The following is a 12,018-nucleotide window of genomic DNA, read 5'->3' on the forward strand; positions in this document are numbered from 1 at the left end:
ATACGCCCTTCCCAATTTTGAACCATGCAATGTTCCCTTTTTCTGTTCTGACCACTGCCTCCTGGTCCTAGTATAGGTTTCTCATTAGCACAATCAAGTGTTCTGGGATTCTCATTCTTCTGAGAGTCAGCCACAGTTTGTTACGATCCACACAGTCAAATGCATTTGCATAGTCAATTAAACACAGATATACATTCCTCTGGTATTCCTTGCTTTTAGCTAAGATACATCTAACATCAGCTACAATATCCTTAGTACCACCCCTTCTTCTAAACCCAGCCTGGACTTCTGGCAGTTCTCTGCTGATGTGCTGTTCCAGTCGTTTTTGGATAATCTTCAGCAGAATCTTGTTTGCATGTGAAATCAATGATATTGTTCTACAGTTTCCACTCTCTGTTGGGTCACCTTTCTTTGAGATTGGAGCAAATGTAGATCTCTTCTAGTCAGTTGGCCAAGTGGTTGTTCTCCAGATTTCTTGGCACAACTTCTGTCTTTGCAATGACCCTTTGCACTCTTCCTTGATGATACCCTTGATATCCTCCCACAACTCCTCTGGTCTTCGCTCATTAGTGTTCAAGTCCTCAAACCTGTTCCTGAGATCATCCTGAAATTCAGGTGGGATAGACTCAAAGTCATATTTTGTTTGCATTGGATTTGGTTTAGTTTTCCTCAACTTCAGCTTGAACCTGCATATGAGTACCTGGTGGTCTGTTCCACAATCAGCTCCTGGCCTAGTTTTCACAGCTGATAGTGAGCTTCTCCAGTGGTTCTTTCCACAGATGTAATCGATCTGTTTCCTATGTATACCATCAGGTGAAATCCAGGTATATAACCTTTGTTTATGTCTCTTAAAAAACGTATTTGCTATGAGTAAGTCATTGATTGTGCAAAATTCAATCTTTCTCTCTCCAGCTCCATTTCTGTCACCGAGTCCATGTTTTCCAACTACTGAATCTTCTCTGTTCCCAACTTTTGCATTCCAGTCGTCCATTATTATCAATGCATCTTTATTGCATGTTCGATCGATCTCCAATTGTAAAAGTTGATGATCTCTTTTTCTAAGAAATGCCCCTCCTCAAAAGCATGTTGTATGTTGTTGCACAAAAAACAGTTAATGGTTACTCATGGTCAGCTGGCCTAGTGGAAAGAAAGTGAGGCTACCAACCCAAAGGTGGGTGACTTTAATAGGCAATCCTCAGGCCTGTTTTTAAATGTTTTTGGTGAAACATTCTTCTAGTTCATATAGCCCTGGACTTTCCACTTGCTGTACAGAGGTAACTTATGGTTGCTGTGAAGCTGAACACTGTGACACTGATGTATCAAATGTAATAATTGGTTACCTCACAAACATATTGTTAGTAAAATAGAAGATCAACTGAATAAAGGATTAACCTCAAGAAGATTGCTACAAGAATGTGTTCATGTTCTAGTACTGCTGCAGGATGGTAAATAGGATCATGCCCCATACGTGATAGGTGGTGTTGGTAGAAATACTCAAGTATCTCTATGCCTCCCTTCCTAAATGTGCTATGTCAACTAGATCTCCTCTGTATGGCTAGGTCACTGATGTCCTAACCTGTGAGCAATGCTACCAAGACAGTGGGAGGTGAGAAGACTGGTTCTCCTCCAACTCTCAAAAAAACTGTCTAGTAAAGGAAAAAAAAAAAAGAATAGGTTCACATAAAGCATTTATTGTGAGTATATACAGGCAGTTATTTATGATTTACATTGGATCACTGCAAGTCAGAACAGACTCAATTTTACCTAACCAAACAAAAAAAAGTTAAATATAAATGTTATAGATGTCAAATAGTATTAAATGTTGGAAATAAAATCTATATTGCACATTTTAATGTTGTAACATTTCTATTAAAGGTGTAGGGTCAAAAAAAAAAGAGAAGGACCCTCCACAAGATAGACTGACAAAAAATTCCAGTTCATTTGAAAAAAAAAGAGAAAAGATTGACACAGTGACTTATAACAAAGGGATTATGTATGTTGGGAATTGTGAAGATGCTGCAAGATAGAATAAAGTTTTAACCTATTTCTCATAAGGTTCTCATGTTGTGTGCCATTGAATTAAGAATCAACTTATAGCTGACTCTCCAGCAGGTTTTCAGAGGCAATAAATTGCACTGGATGAAATTCTTTGTCCTTCTTGGGCAAAACAGCTGATGGATTTGAACTTAGTGCCTTTGGAATTGCAGAGCAGCTTCTTAACACTAGGCCACCAGAGCCCCCTCAGAGAGCTGTTAAATCCTAAGTGACTTAACAGGGATATATTAACAAAAATACACCACAGTGTCAATAAAAATATCAATTTAACACATTGGAGTTGCTTTATTAAATTTGGCAAGATAAGCTATAAAACACAGAAAATTATCAGAACTAAGAATGTATTTTATCTTTTGTTCATAGGGTTGCTATGAGTCATACTAACCTCTATGGTACCTAAAAACAACAACAATAATATTTCTTCAATTCTACATATATCCTAAATTACAGCATTTCAAAATGGGCTAGGCAAAAACTAATATAAATTAAAAAAAATTATAAATCCTAATTTTTGTTAAAGATTTCAATACATCTTTTTCAGGAATCTACAGAATAAAAATATCAACAAGGTCTCAAATACCAGCAATCAGTCAAACTGACATAATTGTAATTTATAAAACTCTTCCTCTAATTACAGTATAATACACTTTAAAAAAAATTCAGATGAAACATTTACGAAGACAAAGCAAAACTCAACATCATTTAGAGAATTGAAATAAAACATAGTGTATTTTATGACCACCTCTACATTTAACTAGATAACTAATAACAAAAAGTTAATCCCAAACACAAAAACTTTGGAAACTATATATACAACATTACTAACAAACCCATGGTTCAATGAGTAAAGCACACATATTTTAATTTCATTAAAATGAAAACATAACATATTAAAATGTTTAACCTGCATAGAAATAAAGTAATATTTATAATATACTGATAACATTATATACTTATCTAGAAAGTAAGATATCTTTCAAATAATGATATAAGTTATAATAATAAATAATAATATTAATGCTTCTAAACCCTAATAAAGAAAAGATAATAAAGCTAAGATTTAAAAGTAGAGATCATTTTAGTCAATGTAAGGGAGAAAGAGCAAAATAAATCAAGTAAGTTTGATTATTTCAAAATAGAATATGTAGTTCTATTTAAGCTATATTTTTCCAGGGAAAAGGGAGAAAGCATCTATTTTCAATATTCAGAGTGAAAGATGAGGGTATAAGAAGATTAATCCTTAAGATATTTTAAATATAATAAGACAATGTTACAGACTTTCCATTATGCATTAAAATGGACATTGACCTTGTACAAAAAACAATAAAAACACACGTAAAATAGGGAAGTGTATTTGAAATCTTAGAAATAATTACAAGTTTCCTTGAAGGAAATAAACTGCTAAAGCTAATTCAGAATACTTGTCATTAAACTATTGCTATAAAAATAATAATGCAATAACAATAGAAACAAATCCAGGCTTCTCACCTTTTCGTGTTAAAAGGAGGCCAATTACACTGCTGTGTAACTACATACTTTAGATTGTTTCTCAAAGGTTCTTTCACTGGGTTTTCTAATTTGGTATTGTTTGGGGTTGGGCTCATTCACATGAGTCATTACTTGTCATTTTAAAAAGTACTTTGTAATTATATAAATAGCATTAGTATTAATATGGTTATTATGATACTTAGTGTGGTAATATGACTAAGTATTATCATTTCTCACTAAGGCACTCAAACACTTGTTCACCATATCATCTGTCCTACATCAATAACAGCCATTTCTTTTCTGTTTTACAAAGCATATTATTCATTACTTCCTTTAGACAAAAACTCACAAATATTGGTTGAACCTTTAATCTGATCTTTAGACTAGAACTGAAATAACTTTATGTGATGTCTCACTAAAGAGCAAGTTTTCAATAATTCATATTTTTATAATCCATTTTACAAACTCCTAGCCATAAATAGTTTAAAATTGTTGATTCTTTTTTCATCTCTTCAGTTTGTTTGTAAGCACCACAATGAATGGAATTTTAGTTTTCTAGTTCAGTTTTGAAAGTTTTAGGTATTTATAATACACAGTTAACCCTCAACAAATCTTAAGAGAACACCGATAGAGTGAGACATGCGCTGTCACTAAGAAAGAAATCTGTGCTTATAGTTTAGAAACCATTTTTGTGGAACATCTATTCATTCATCATGCTTATTTTTCTCTTGGTATTGTAAACTGTAAATGTTTCTCTGCTATTAGCATATATACCTGCACAGCATCCCTCATGGGTTCCCTTTGCTCTAGCTGTTTCCTCAAATCTGTCATTATGCTTGCACCATGCATTTTAATGCATAATGGAAAAGCTGCATGCATTGTGAACAGTGGCATAATGTATCCTTCTGGGTGATAAGTTGTGTTTCATATAATGTCAGTTTCTCTCTGAATTTACTCTGTCCTCAGTAGATGTGTTTCAAATTAATAGAGCATTAGTCCCTAATCAAGGAAGTATTTAGGAATACATTTTTAATTAAAATGAACTACAGGGAAGAATAAATAGACTTTTTGTTGATTTTACATAATACAGTGCTCTTGTATTATTAAAGATTAGTCTAGTGACTTTAAAAAAAAAGTCCTGAAAGAAAAAGGAAGGCAAGTGGTACTGAGCAGATTTAGTAAAAACATCATAAAAAAACAAATAAAATGGACCAGAGAAACTTATATAAACAAAATCATTACACTATACCCAAACCCATACCTAACTCTACTGTCATCAAGTTGAGTTTGACTGTGAGTGATCCTTTGGCTACAGAGAGCTGCTCCGTAGGGTGTTCAAGGCTGTCACTCTTTATGGAAGCAAACTGCTACATTTTTCTCCTGCAGAGCAGCTGGTGGGTTCTAACCAATGCCTTTGAATTGAGATGTTGGCAAGGAATATTGAACATAGCATGGACTGCCAAAAGAACACAATGATCCGTCTTGAGAGAAGTACCACCAGAATTCTCCTTAGGGACAAAGATGGGAAGATTTCATTTCACATGCTTTGGCTAAGAGATCAGGTGGAGCCAGTCCCTGGGAGAAGACATTATGCTGAAGAAAGTAGAAGGTCAAAGAAAAAAGGGGAGTCTCACGAGAAGACAGATTGAAACAGTGGTGCAACAATGGGCTCAAAGCACTGTCTGTTTGATGTACGACCAGGCAGTTTTTTTTTTTTTTTTTTTTTTGCCATGAGTGGCAATCAACTTGATGGCACCTAACAAAAACAATAAGCTTTAGGGAAGCAGATTGTCAAGACTTCCTCTTGAGAAGCATCTGGTAAGTTTGGAATATTGACCATTGGCTAGCAGCCCAGGAGACTACCAGGAGTCATTGTAAGGACCTAAAACCAGCTCTAACCAAACCCCCTGTTCATACAAAGGAAAGCACAATATGCCAGATGCATCTTCTGTGAGTTATAAAATGTAAATCATATAAAAGAACATATACTGAGATTCTTTTGGGGGGAATAGTATGTTAAAGACTGATATTCTGCATAATAAAAAACAATTTAATAAAGAATCTTTTTTTTGTGTGTGTATACTGCTAAAGGTAATACTATTGTGGAAACACAATCGGAAAGATAACTTTTACAACCTAGAATTCTGAAAAGCATACTTTTATGTACTGGTTCTCTCTCTCATTCTTATCAAGTTAGAACCTACTCATAGTTGACTCTCTAGTTGCTTTCTGAGCACGTAAATCACCTGTGCTTAGGTTGTCCATTTTTTCTCACATGGAGCAGCTTTTGGATTTTAATTCCCAGAGAGACTTTTTGGATTACAAATACAGCTAAGCTGCTATGGACTACACCACCAGAGTTCCTTATATATTGGCTATGAGATCTTCTTCAACTAAATCTTTAGTACATTTTGTTGTTATTGTTAGATTGTATCCCTTTACAGCAGCAGGTCATCTGATCTTTCTTCTTTGAACCTGCTTTGTGGATTGGGACAATTTTTTTTTCTTTTCTAGTCAAGTACCTTAGCCACCAGGGTTTCTTTAGATAAATATGAAATTATGCATATAAATCATCAGAGGGGAAAAAATATCCTTAAAGGCTTTTTCAACTTCTAAATCAATTTAAAATTGATGAGCAGAGAACTATTTGCTTATTGTTAATACTTTTGTAGCTGTTTAGAAGTGAACCATGAAACTTGGTGTTCTATATCTGGAAGCCTTACTAATGAGAAACATAATTTGAAATAAAAAAATACAACAAAATAAATCAACTAAAAAAACTTCAAACTACAAATATACACCTCATACAATAAAGTCAGAAGCGACTCATAGGTAAACCTCCATCTGGTTTTCAGAGGCTATAAATTGCAAGGGAAGTGATTGCTCATCTTTCTCCTGGAGAAGCTGTCAATGAATTCTAAGTTCTGGGGAGCATGGCCTTTGGGTTATCAGCACAATTCACAAGGCCTCCAGAACTCAGTTTGAAATCACTGTATGGCAAATGCCATGCAACACTGACCACATCATTGACATGGTCTAGGGTAAAAATAATCCAAAGCAACAATGACATTGAACTTTTTGTTCAAAAAGCAGAACAAAACATGTCTTTCAAAATTCTAAAATACTGAAAGTTTTCTTTCTCTGTTTTCTCTCAGCCTATCATGGTGCAATGTATCTGCTATTTACTGATGTGTATAGAAAATCAAAAGGGCCAAACTTGCTCAACCTTTTTTAAACTGAAGGAATTGAAAACAAATTCAAGGCATGAGTTGCAATACGTAAGGATGTTTTGATTAGAATATTAAATGATTCAAGAAGAATTAAAAGAAGACGGAAGGAGTATACAGAGCCACTCACTGTACCAGAAGGAATTGGCTGAAACAGAAGAATTTCATGAAACAGCATAGGAGCAAGAGCCTGTGATGATGAAGGAAGAAGTCCAAGCTGCTCTGAAAGAATTGGCAAAAAACAAGGCCCCAGAAACTAACGACATACCAATTGAAATAATTCAACAAACAGACACTTCCCTGAATGTGCTCACTAAATTGTGCCAAGAAATCTGGAGGATAACCACCGGGGAAGCGATCTATGTTTGCTCCCATTACAAAGAAAGATGACCCAACAGATTGTGGAAATTATTAAACAATATCATTGCTATCACATGCAAGCAAGATTCTGCTGAAAATTACCCAAAAATGACTGGAATAGTATGTCAACGGAGAACTTCCAGACGTGCAGGCTGGGTTTTTAGAAGAGGTTGACTACAGAAGAGGTAGTACTACTAGGGTTATCAAAACTAATATAAGATGGATCTTGGCTGAAAGCAAAGATTATCAGAAGAATGTTTATATGTATTTCATTGACTATGCAAAGGCATTTGACTATGTGGATCACAGCAAGCTATGGCTGACTCTGAGAAGAATGGGAATCCTTTGACTGTACTTATGTGAACTCTATACTTGGACCAAGAGGCAGTCGTCAGAACAAGAGCAAGGAGACACTGCACAATTCAAAATCAGGAAGAGTGTACACTAGGGATGTATTCTGTCTCCATACCTTTCAAACTATATGCAGAACAAATCAGCTGGGTGGTTGGGCTCTATGAGGAGGAATGTGACATCAGGATTGGAGGAAGGTTCATCAACAATCTTTGTTATGCAAATGTTACAACCCCACTCGCTGAAACTGAGGAGAACCTAAAGCACTTGTTGCAGTAAATCAAGGACTGCAACATTTAAAATGTACTGAGGCTAACCTTGAAGAAAACAAAGATTCTCACCACTGGGCCAATCAATTGGCAGCATCATGATGGATGGTGAAGAGATTGTGATTGTTAACAGCTTTATTTTGCTTGGCTTCACAATCAACACTCTTGGTACCAGCAGCCAGGAAATCAGGAAATGAATTCCATTGGGAAAGTTGGCTGTCAGGGACCTCTCTAGAATACTGAAGAGCAACAATGTCAGTCTGGAGACTAAGGTGTACCTGATCCAGGCCATAGTCTTTGCAATTACTTGCTTTGAATCAATCAGAGAGCTGAACAATGGCTATGGATGCTAGAAAGAGAATTGATGCCTTTAAACTGTGGTGCTATAGAAGAGTTTTGAATGTACTGCCAGGAGAACAAATAGGTTCGTCTTAGAGAGGTTGAAGCCAGCCTGCTCCTTGTAGGCAAGGATTCTGAAGCTTTGTCTGACATAGTTTGCACATGTTGCAAGGAGGGACTGGTCCTTGGAGAAGAACATCATGCTGAAGGGTGGAGGTATGGAGAAAGAGGGGAGACCATTGATGAGATAGATTGATACAGTGACTTAGGGTAATTAGGTAGGTGTGTCAGAGACAACAAATTAGGCACAGGATAGAGCAAGCTGTAGGGCTACTGTACATAGGGTCACTATGAGTTTCAAGGGACTCAACAGTTCATAACAAGAACAACTATTGGTATGAGGCAGGAGACTGAAGGGCTACTCACCTAGAGTTGTAGATACTCATATATTATGGAGTGTTCACTCTAGATACCATGTGTTTACATTTACACAGCAATGAAAATTAATCCATCTTTTCCATAATACACTAAGCCAGTCTATAACAATGGATGCACCTCAAGGGTCTGAAAATACTATACTTGGATGCCTTCCTTCCACATCTAGTTTTAGAGGTGGATAATGAGAGGTTCCCCTGTCTTTAATCTGATAAATCGATGTTATTTATAATTCAGGGTTGGGATGGCTAGCCTGGAGGCTCTGAGGAATGGTTTTTCCTGTCTAATCTCAGTGGCTGTTGTTAAACACATAGACTGCATTGTTAAACACATAGACTTCCTTGCTCCATTAATACAGGTCTTGTGTTACTAAGACTTTTTGTGGGTCAGAAATATGAAGGTTTATGAAACCATACAGGTGATTCTTATGGACAAACATAATTGAGTTTGACACTGCAGCTATGAATTTCAGAATAAATGAAGAGTTTGGGCATGTCTGATTCTTATATCATATTAATACTATTTTAGGATAAGGATATTGTTATATGATCCTTGGAGATCAGAACTCTGTTCAGATAGCTATCCTAAAATTGTAAAATTTTTCTTCTTAGAAGAGTAAAGCAGAAATTTCAAAGACTAAATATGAAAATAATTTAGCTTTTGGTGTCAGAAGAATTTCTTAAAGATGGTATTACCTAAACCTCCCCAGAAACAAAGTAGTCTCTTAATAAGGAAAACTTTTATTAGTAAACTTTTATTCAATAACGTGGCAATTGAAAAAGCAGATGGATTTGTTTACTTGAATGGTTTGAAAATAAATTTACATAGTATTATATCTGGAGGGGACTAGATTATTTCCAATTTAACAAAAGAAGCAAAGCATTTAAATTTTCCTCACATTGTTGAGATAATTATTTTTGCATTATTAGCTACAGATTACTAAACAGGTTCATAATTATTTCAAAAGAAACAAATACTGTAAAATATTCAATTTTTTAAAACATAAAATAATTTTACTTCAAACTTATTTAAAGACAAAATTATGATTATCTTCTAAAGTAGCTACAAGGAATTTATAAACACAAATAAATGGCATATGTATATGTATTTACCAGTTTCCACTGCTCCAGTACTTTCACACAATTCTATGGGAGCGTATATCTAAACAAGAAATTTGATCTTGTCCTGTCTTCCTGTAAATACTATACTAGTTTTCTAATGTCTTCAACAAAATTGTTAATTCTTTAGTTTGGCATGGGAAGAATTTTAGAATTTAGCCATTTAGCTTCACATTGTTTTCTCAACCTTCCTTCTCTTTAGTGTTCACACTTTTCCAAGTTTATTTGTTTTTTATGTATCATTCTTAGAAAGAGAGAAGGTCAGGCATAGAAAAGAGGACCCTAAACTAGATGGATAGACACAATAACTGCAGCAATGGGCTCAAATATGTTAGAGTTGATGGGAATGGCACAGGATAGGACACGGTTCAATCTGTTGTCCATGGGGCTGCTATGAGTTTATTTGACCTGACTGTACTTTAACAATTTATCATTGACGAAAAATGCATTTCTTGTATTTGCTTAGGAGGAGAGATCCTTTATAAGGGCGTACACCATGATTGCTTTCAAATCAACTCCAACTCATGATGACTTCATACATCACAGAAAAAAGTATTACCTAGTACTCAACCATCTCCATGATAGTCACTAGCTTACTTATAACTATTTTGTTTAAATGTGATTCCAGTGAGTTGGTGGTAATAATAAACCCTGAATATAAAAAATTGTAGGCCAGGGTCAAAGCAAGGCTGCAGTATAAGTATTTTCTAGTAATAATATTCAGTTACAAATGATTCAAATTTATAATTTAAACAATCTAAGCATAACAAAAATATATTATGCACAAGGCTTGAAGCCAGCATTCAAAAAGCAATGATATTACAGCTAAATGAAAATTATTAATTCCAGTTGTACGCTTGATTACCCTTGAGGAGTCTCAATTGATTCGAGTAAGACTTACATAGGAGGAAATTTGAGATTGTATTCTGCATTTTTCATTAAATTCATAATCCTCACAAAAAAAGCTAAAGTGTAAGTCCAAGGAATTAAATAACGTGACATGAATGTTGGGGTTTTTTGTTTATTTTAAATTATTAATTGTTTTATATTTCTGTAGGTGTCTTTAGTTTGATTCGTTACACTTCTTTAAAAAAGAATACAATAAATGTATGTATATTGAAAATCAACATATTAGTAAACCACATTAGTTTCAGAGCTGCAGCTTCTGTATCTTAGAAGACCAAGACAGAACATTCTGTAGTATGGTTATGGAGAAACAAAGATAAGTGAACTTTGAAATGCAGTGGAAATGAGCTAACTTTTCTTTTCCTGTTCTAACTTCCCGTTCAATCATTTATCCCATTTATCATTAAACATAGAGATAAAAATATAAGAGAAGTGTACTTTCTTTTCTAAAATTTTTATGTAATATTTTTTCATATATTTCGACAAAAAATTACTATTTATTTGTTGTTCCCTCTCTTACTTGAGTCTCATCTCTGTTAACATTCCATGATTAATTTTTTCTGTGTTTAAACCATTTCTTGGTTTATAATATTAGAGATCTTATACATTTTAGCATCAAGAGGACAAAAATCATTACCATTGGACTGATAGGCAAAATCACCATAATACATGGGAAAATTTGAAGCTGTCATACATTTTCCCTGTATCTATGATCAACACCCATAGTAAGTTGTTTTTGTTATGTGCCCTTTAGTCACCTCATAGCAACTCATAGCAACCCTACGTACATCAGCTCTGAAGCCTGCTGTGTCCTGAGACAGACTCGCTGACTCCGACACACCTACCTTCTTTGCCCTAGTTACTGTATCAATCCATTTCAACTGGGGTCTTCCTCTCCTGCACTGCCCCTTCATCCTTTAAAACATGATATTATTCTCCAAGAATTTGTTTCTCCTGGCCATATACCCAAAGTATGTGAGATGAACTTCGGTTTATCCCTCCAAAACAGATCTATTTGTTTCCCTGGCTGTCCATGGTATATTCAAGACTCTTCTCCAGTACCACAACTCAAAGGCATTGATTCTTCTTCTGTCATCCTTAGTCATTGTCCAGTTCTCTAATGTATAGCAAGTAAGTGCAAAACCATGGACTGGATCAAGTGCACTTTGGTCTATAGATTGACATTTTTGCTTCTAAATACACTAGAGAGGCCCCTGACAGCAGATTTACCTAATGCAATTCTTTTTTTTTTATTTCCTGACTGCTGATGACATGAATGTTGATTGTGGAGCCAAGCAAGCTGTAACTGTTAACAATCTCCATCTCTTCTCCATCTATCATGGTGTTATCAGCTGGACCAGTGGTGAAAATCTTTATCTTCTCGATGTTGACCTGGGGGAGGGTTTGTAAAATAATGAAAGAATCTTTTGCTTTTTCCAAGAGGGTAATGTCTGGTGGGGGGGAGCCTTG

The sequence above is a fragment of the Elephantulus edwardii genome, unplaced genomic scaffold (assembly GCF_000299155.1).
Source record: "Elephantulus edwardii isolate Elephantulus edwardi_28Jun2011 unplaced genomic scaffold, EleEdw1.0 scaffold00136, whole genome shotgun sequence".
NCBI classification, from domain to species: domain Eukaryota; kingdom Metazoa; phylum Chordata; class Mammalia; order Macroscelidea; family Macroscelididae; genus Elephantulus; species Elephantulus edwardii.